General features: G+C 54.6%; 1 protein-coding gene across 5 annotated transcripts in view; it reads left to right on the top strand.

Moving 5' to 3' along the window:
• The first annotated feature begins 532 nt into the window (after positions 1-532).
• The window catches only part of trim2b (tripartite motif containing 2b), a 32,396-nt gene continuing 25,703 nt past the window's right edge, over positions 533-7,225 (top strand). For 2 of the 5 annotated variants that reach the window (XR_005038688.1, XM_036958364.1), the window contains exons 1-2: positions 533-913; positions 5,587-7,225. The exon at positions 5,587-7,225 is cut by the window's right edge. The gene's annotated coding sequence lies outside the window, so the exon portion shown is untranslated. The remainder of the gene's footprint in view (positions 914-5,586) is intronic. The other 3 variants (XM_036958367.1, XM_036958366.1, XM_036958365.1) reach the window with 3 other exon arrangements.

Genomic DNA, 7,225 nt, shown 5'->3' with positions numbered 1-7,225 from the left:
GGTAGTGTGGATGGTCATGGTGGATGGGTTGGGATGTTCCTTTGGGATGTTCCCATTGGTTGGTGTGGGTGGCACTGTGCTAACTAGCTACACCTTGTTCTACAGCTCCTTCAGAAAGTATTCACACCCCTTGACTTTTTCTGTATTTTGTTGTGTTACAGCCTGATTTTAAAATGGATTACATTCATTAAACATATGTTTCCCATGCCAATAAAGCCCTTTGAATTGAATTGAATTGAGAGAGAGAGAAAGAGAGAGAGAGACACAGACACAGAGAGAGAGGGAGAGAGAGAGAGAGAGAGAGAGAGAGAGAGAGAGAGGGAAAGAGAGAGGGAAAGAGAGAGAGAGAGAGAGAGAGAGAGAGAGAGAGAGACAGAGAGAGAGAGAGAGAGAGAGGGAAAGAGAGAGAGAGAGAGAGAGAGAGGGAAAGAGAGAGAGAGAGAGAGAGAGAGAGAGGGAAAGAGAGAGAGAGAGAGACACATAGAGAGAGGGAGAGGGTGAAAAGAGAAAGAAACAGACAGAGAGAAAGAGCACTTGAGAGAGACTTAGAGAGCTCATCAACCAATCAATGAGCTCCCTCCTTCCTCGCTCTTCTTTCTGATTGGCTGCTGCCCCTGTAGCCAGTCCCCTCCCCCTCTGTGTTACTGCAGCTCAGTCTATTCTATCTCTCTCTCTTTTTCTCTCTCTCTCTTTCTCTCTCTCTCTCTGTCTGTTGCCGTAGCGATCTCCTCTCTCCTTTTCTCTCTCTCTCTATCTCTCTCTCTCTGTCATTGCCGTAGCGATCTCCTCTCTCTCCCCCGGACCCCGCAGCATAACCCCCTGCACGGATAGACCTGGCCTTTATCGTTATGAAGATGAATCCGCCGTGGAATATCCAGAGATGCTATTATCCCCACCACGACCCGGCAACACAGTAAGTCTAGTGGGAGAGAGGGATGGAGAAGGGAAGGAGGAAGAGAGGGGAGGGAGAAGGGAAGGAGGGAGAGAGGGGTAGCGAGGGAGGTATGGAGAAGGGAAGGAGGAAGAGAGGGGAGGAGAAGGGAAAGAGGGAGAGAGGGATAGGAGGGAGGTATGGAGAAGGGAAGGAGGGAGGTATAGAGAAGGGAAGGAGGGAGAGAGGGGAGGGATGGAGGGAGAGAGGGATGGGAGGGAGGTATGGAGAAGGGAAGGAGGGAAGGAAGGAAGAGGGGGGGGAGAGGGGAGGGAGGGAGGTATGGAGAAGGGAAGGAAGGAAGAGGGGAGGGAAGGAGGGAAGAGGGGAGGGAGTGATCTTCTGTCTCAGGCTTTGCGGAGTGGTCTGTGATTCTCTGTGTGTGTGTGTGTGTGTGTGTGTGTGTGTGTGTGTGTGTGTGTGTGTGTGTGTGTGTGTGTGTGTGTGTGTGTGTGTGGTAGCAGGCTAGGTGGATTGTGCGTCATTTATTCAGAAAGACCTGTAGTAATCAGGGAAATGTCCCAAATGACATAGGGCCCTGGTCTAAAGTAGTGCACTATATAGGGAATTGGGCCCTGGTCTATAGTAGTGCACTATATAGGGAATTGGGCCCTGGTCTATAGTGGTGCACTATATAGGGAATAGAGCCCTGGTCTAAAGTAGTGCACTATATAGGGAATAGGGCTCTGGTCTAAAGTAGTGCACTATATAGGGAATAGGGCTCTGGTCTAAAGTAGTGCACTATATAGGGAATAGGGCTCTGGTCTGTCTGTCTGTCTGTCTGTCTGTCTGTCTGTCTGTCTGTCTGTCTGTCTGTCTTGTCTGTCTGTCTGTCTGTCTGTCTGTCTGTCTGTCTGTCTGTCTGTCTGTCTGTCTGTCTGTCTGTCTGTCTGTCTGTCTGTCTGTCTTGTCTGTCTGTCTGTCTGTCTGTCTGTCTGTCTGTCTCTCTCTCACTCTCTGTCTCTCTCTCACTCTCTGTCTGTCTCTCTCTCTCTGTCTCTCTCTCTCTCTCTCTCTCTCTCCGTCTTTCTCTCTCTCTCTCTGTCTTTCTCTCTCTCTCTCTCTCTGTCTTTCTCTCTCTCTCTCTCCGTCTTTCTCTCTCTCTCTGTCTTTCTCTCTCTCTCTGTCTTTCTCTCTCTCTCTACCCTATTTCTCTCTCTCTTCCTGTCTCTTCAATTTGATTATATTGCATCTGATGTCCTGAAAAGTAATTTACTTACATTTCACCTCTGAAACGATAACACACACAGACACACATTATCTCATCAATAGCAGTCTTATTCTCAGCTAAGACAGAGAGAGAGAAAGAGAGAGAGAGAGAGAGAGAGTATGTTTATGTGTGTGAGCGAGCGAGCGAGAGTGAGAGAGAGACATTGTCCTTCTGTCTGTGTCAGTGAGAGACAGGCACAGCCGAGTCACGGTTTCACAATAACACACAGCCTCGCTGCTACCCAGAATGCACTACAAGATTTACTGCAGAGAATGCAGAGAGAGACGGGAGGCAGCAGTAGGCATGGAATAGAGAGGGGTTGAAAAAAATAGAAGGAGAGAGAGAATGGAGGGAGGGGAGAGGGAGGGAGGGATAGAGGGTGGGAGGGAGGGGATAGAAAGAGGCTGGGAGAGAGGGGATAGAGGGTGGGAGGGGATAGAGGATGGGAGGGAGGGGATAGAAAGAGGCTGGGAGGGAGGGGATAGAGGGTGGGAGGGGATAGAGGGTGGGAGGGAGGGGATAGAAAGAGGCTGGAAGGGAGGGGAGAGGGAGAGGGAGGGAGGGATAGGGTGGGAGGGAGGGGATAGAAGGTGGGAGGGAGGGGATAGAGGGTGGGAGGGAGGGGATAGAGAGAGGGAGGGGAGAGGGAGGGGAAAGAGGGTGGGAGGGAGGGAGGGGATAGAGAGAGGGGAGAGGGAGGGGATAGAGAGAGGAAGGGGATAGAGAGAGGAAGGGGATAGAGGGAGGGAGGGGATAGAGGGAGGGGAGAGGGAGGGGATAGAGAGAGAGGGAGGGAATAGAGAGAGAGAGGGATGGGATAGAGAGAGGAAGGGGGGGATAGAGGGAGGGGAGAGTGAGGGGATAGAGAGAGAGAGGAAGGGATAGAGTGAGGGAGGGGATAGAGGGAGGAGATAGAGAGAGAGAGGGAGGGGAGGGATAGAGAGAGGTAGGGAGGAGCTAGAGAGAGGTAGGGAGGAGATAGAGAGAGGCAGGGAGGAGATAGAGAGAGGTAGGGAGGAGATAGAGAGAGGTAGGGAGGAGATAGAGAGAGGCAGGGAGGAGATAGAGAGAGGTAGGGAGGAGATAGAGAGAGGGGGGGAGGAGATAGAGAGAGGCAGGGAGGGGAGGGATAGAGAGCGGTAGGGAGGAGATAGAGAGAGGAAGGGAGAGGATAGAGAGAGGGAGGGAGGAGATAGAGAGCGGTAGGGAGGAGATAGAGAGAGGCAGGGAGGAGATAGAGAGAGGCACGGAGGAGATAGAGAGAGGCAGGGAGGAGATATAGAGAGGCAGGGAGGAGATAGAGAGAGGCAGGGAGGAGATAGAGAGAGGCAGGGAGGAGATAGAGAGAGGTAGGGAGGAGATAGAGAGAGGGGGGGAGGAGATAGAGAGAGGCAGGGAGGGGAGGGATAGAGAGCGGTAGGGAGGAGATAGAGAGAGGGAGGGGAGGGAAGGGATATATGGAGGGAGGGAGAAAAAGGCAGACAGAAGCAGAGAAAGAGAGAGAAAGGAAGAAAGGCAGAGAGGATTATTGTGGGAGTGTAAAAACATATAAAAATGAAAGGCAGCTCTGCTAGCTCAACATTACCGTAGTCATACCCCTTCAGGAAAGGCAGCTCTGCTAGCTCAACATTACCGTAGTCATACCCCTTCAGGAAAGGCAGCTCTGCTAGCTCAACATTACCGTAGTCATACCCCTTCAGGAAAGGCAGCTCTGCTAGCTCAACATTACTGTAGTCATACCCCTTCAGGAAAGGCAGCTCTGCTAGCTCAACATTACCGTAGTCATACCCCTTCAGGAAAGGCAGCTCTGCTAGCTCAACATTACCGTAGTCATACCCCTTCAGGAAAGGCAGCTCTGCTAGCTCAACATTACCGTAGTCATACCCCTTCAGGAAAGGCAGCTCTGCTAGCTCAACATTACCGTAGTCATACCCCTTCAGGAAAGGCAGCTCTGCTAGCTCAACATTACCGTAGTCATACCCCTTCAGGAAAGGCAGCTCTGCTAGCTCAACATTACCGTAGTCATACCCCTTCAGGAAAGGTTTTTAGGCTCTTTCATTAATTGTAACGGGGTAGAGAGGAGAGTACATGGAGGACTTTAGATTTGTGTGGGTGCTTTACTCTCATCTACCTCCTCCTCCTCTCCTCTCCTCCACCTCCTCCCCCTCTCCTCCACCTCCTCCCCCTCTCCTCCACCTCCCCCTCTCCTCCACCTCCTCCCGCTCTCCTCCACCCCCCCTCTCCTCCACCTCCTCCCCCTCTCCTCCACCTCCTCCCCCTCTCCTCCACCTCCCCCTCTCCTCCACCTCCTCCCGCTCTCCTCCACCCCCCCTCTCCTCCACCTCCTCCCCCTCTCCTCCACCTTCTCCCCCCCTCTCTTCTCCTCCACCCCCTCTCCTCACCTCCCCATCCTCTCCTCCACCCCCCCTCCCCTCCACCTCCTCCCACTCTCCTCTCCTCCACCTCCTGTGTCTCTTCTCCACATCAGCTGTGTGTCTCCTCCCCATCAGCTGTGTCTCCTCCCCATCAGCTGTGTGTCTCCTCCCCATCAGCTGTGTCTCCTCCCCATCAGCTGTGTCTCCGCCCCATCAGCTGTGTGTCTAGCCCCCATCAGCTCTGTCTCCGCCCCATCAGCTGTGTGTCTCCTCCCCATCAGCTGTGTGTCTCCTCCCCATCAGCTGTGTGTCTCCTCCCCATCAGCTGTATCTCCTCCCCATCAGCTGTGTGTCTAGCCCCCATCAGCTGTGTCTCCTCCCCATCAGCTGTGTGTCTCACTGTGTGTCTCCGCCCCATCAGCTGTGTGTCTCCTCCCCATCAGCTGTGTGTCTAGCCCCCATCAGCTGTGTCTCCTCCCCATCAGCTGTGTCTCCTCCCCATCAGCTGTGTGTCTAGCCCCCATCAGCTGTGTCTCCTCCCCATCAGCTGTGTGTCTAGCCCCCATCAGCTGTGTCTCCTCCCCATCAGCTGTGTCTCCTCCCCATCAGCTGTGTGTCTCACTGTGTGTCTCCGCCCCATCAGCTGTGTGTCTCCTCCCCATCAGCTGTGTGTCTAGCCCCCATTAGCTGTGTCTCCTCCCCATCAGCTGTGTCTCCTCCCCATCAGCTGTGTGTCTAGCCCCCATCAGCTGTGTCTCCTCCCCATCAGCTGTGTGTCTAGCCCCCATCAGCTGTGTCTCCTCCCCATCAGCTGTGTGTCTCCTCCCCATCAGCTGTGTGTCTCCTCCCCATCAGCTGTGTCTCCTCCCCATCAGCTGTGTCTCCTCCCCATCAGCTGTGTGTCTCACTGTGTGTCTCCTCCCCATCAGCTGTGTGTCTCCGCCCCATCAGCTGTGTCTCCTCCCCATCAGCTGTGTCTCCTCCCCATCAGCTGTGTGTCTCCTCCCCATCAGCTGTGTATCAGCACCTCAGAAGGATCTCTAACCCTTGTCTGCCATCTCTCCTTGTAGGACAATGAGTTCCCAGTCCTGAGGTGAACCCGTCCTCTGTCCTGAGGTGAATCGGTCCAGAGTTACTGCAGTCCTGAGGTGAATCAGTCCATAGTTACTGCAGTCCTGAGGGGAATCAGTCCAGATTTACTGCAGTCCTGAGGTGAATCAGTCCAGATTTACTGCAGTCCTGAGGTGAACCCGTCCTCTGTCCTGAGGTGAACCCGTCCTCTGTCCTGAGGTGAATCGGTCCAGAGTTACTGCAGTCCTGAGGTGAATCAGTCCAGAGTTACTGCAGTCCTGAGGTGAACCCGTCCTCTGTCCTGAGGTGAACCCGTCCTCTGTCCTGAGGTGAACCCATCCAGAGTTACTGCAGTCCTGAGGTGAACCCGTCCTCTGTCCTGAGGTGAACCCGTCCTCTGTCCTGAGGTGAACCCATCCAGAGTTACTGCAGTCCTGAGGTGAACCCGTCCTCTGTCCTGAAGTGAATCCGTCCTCTGTCCTGAGGTGAATCCGTCCTCTGTCCTGAGGTGAACCCATCCAGAGTTACTGCAGTCCTGAGGTGAATCCGTCCTCTGTCCTGAGGTGAATCCGTCCTCTGTCCTGAGGTGAACCCGTCCTCTGTCCTGAGGTGAACCCGTCCTCTGTCCTGAGGTGAACCCGTCCTCTGTCCTGAGGTGAACCCGTCCTCTGTCCTGAGGTGAACCCGTCCTCTGTCCTGAGGTGAACCCGTCCTCAGTCCTGAGGTGAACCCGTCCTCTGTCCTGAGGTGAACCTGTCCTCTGTCCTGAGGTGAACCCGTCCTCTGTCCTGAGGTGAACCCGTCCTCTGTCCTGAGGTGAACCCGTCCTCTGTCCTGAGGTGAACCCGTCCTCTGTCCTGAGGTGAACCTGTCCTCAGTCCTGAGGTGAACCCGTCCTCTGTCCTGAGGTGAACCCGTCCTCTGTCCTGAGGTGAACCCGTCCTCTGTCCTGAGGTGAACCCGTCCTCTGTCCTGAGGTGAACCTGTCCTCTGTCCTGAGGTGAACCCGTCCTCAGTCCTGAGGTGAATCCGTCCTCTGTCCTGAGGTGAACCCGTCCTCTGTCCTGAGGTGAACCCGTCCTCAGTCCTGAGGTGAACCCGTCCTCTGTCCTGAGGTGAACCCATCCTCTGTCCTGAGGTGAACCTGTCCTCAGTCCTGAGGTGAACCCGTCCTCTGTCCGGAGGTGAACCCGTCCTCTGTCCTGAGGTGAACCCGTCCTCTGTCCTGAGGTGAACCCGTCCTCTGTCCTGAGGTGAACCCGTCCTCTGTCCTGAGGTGAACCCGTCCTCAGTCCTGAGGTGAACCCGTCCTCTGTCCTGAGGTGAACCCATCCTCAGTCCTGAGGTGAACCCGTCCTCTGTCCGGAGGTGAACCCGTCCTCTGTCCTGAGGTGAACCCGTCCTCTGTCCTGAGGTGAACCCATCCAGAGTTACTGCAGTCCTGAGGTGAACCCGTCCTCTGTCCTGAAGTGAATCCGTCCTCTGTCCTGAGGTGAATCCGTCCTCTGTCCTGAGGTGAACCCATCCAGAGTTACTGCAGTCCTGAGGTGAATCCGTCCTCTGTCCTGAGGTGAATCCGTCCTCTGTCCTGAGGTGAACCCGTCCTCTGTCCTGAGGTGAACCCGTCCTCTGTCCTGA

The sequence above is a fragment of the Oncorhynchus mykiss genome, chromosome 21 (genome assembly GCF_013265735.2).
Source record: "Oncorhynchus mykiss isolate Arlee chromosome 21, USDA_OmykA_1.1, whole genome shotgun sequence".
Classification (NCBI taxonomy): domain Eukaryota; kingdom Metazoa; phylum Chordata; class Actinopteri; order Salmoniformes; family Salmonidae; genus Oncorhynchus; species Oncorhynchus mykiss.
The sequence above is the reverse complement of the archived record's forward strand: the minus strand, read 5'-3'. Positions and strand labels throughout refer to the sequence as shown.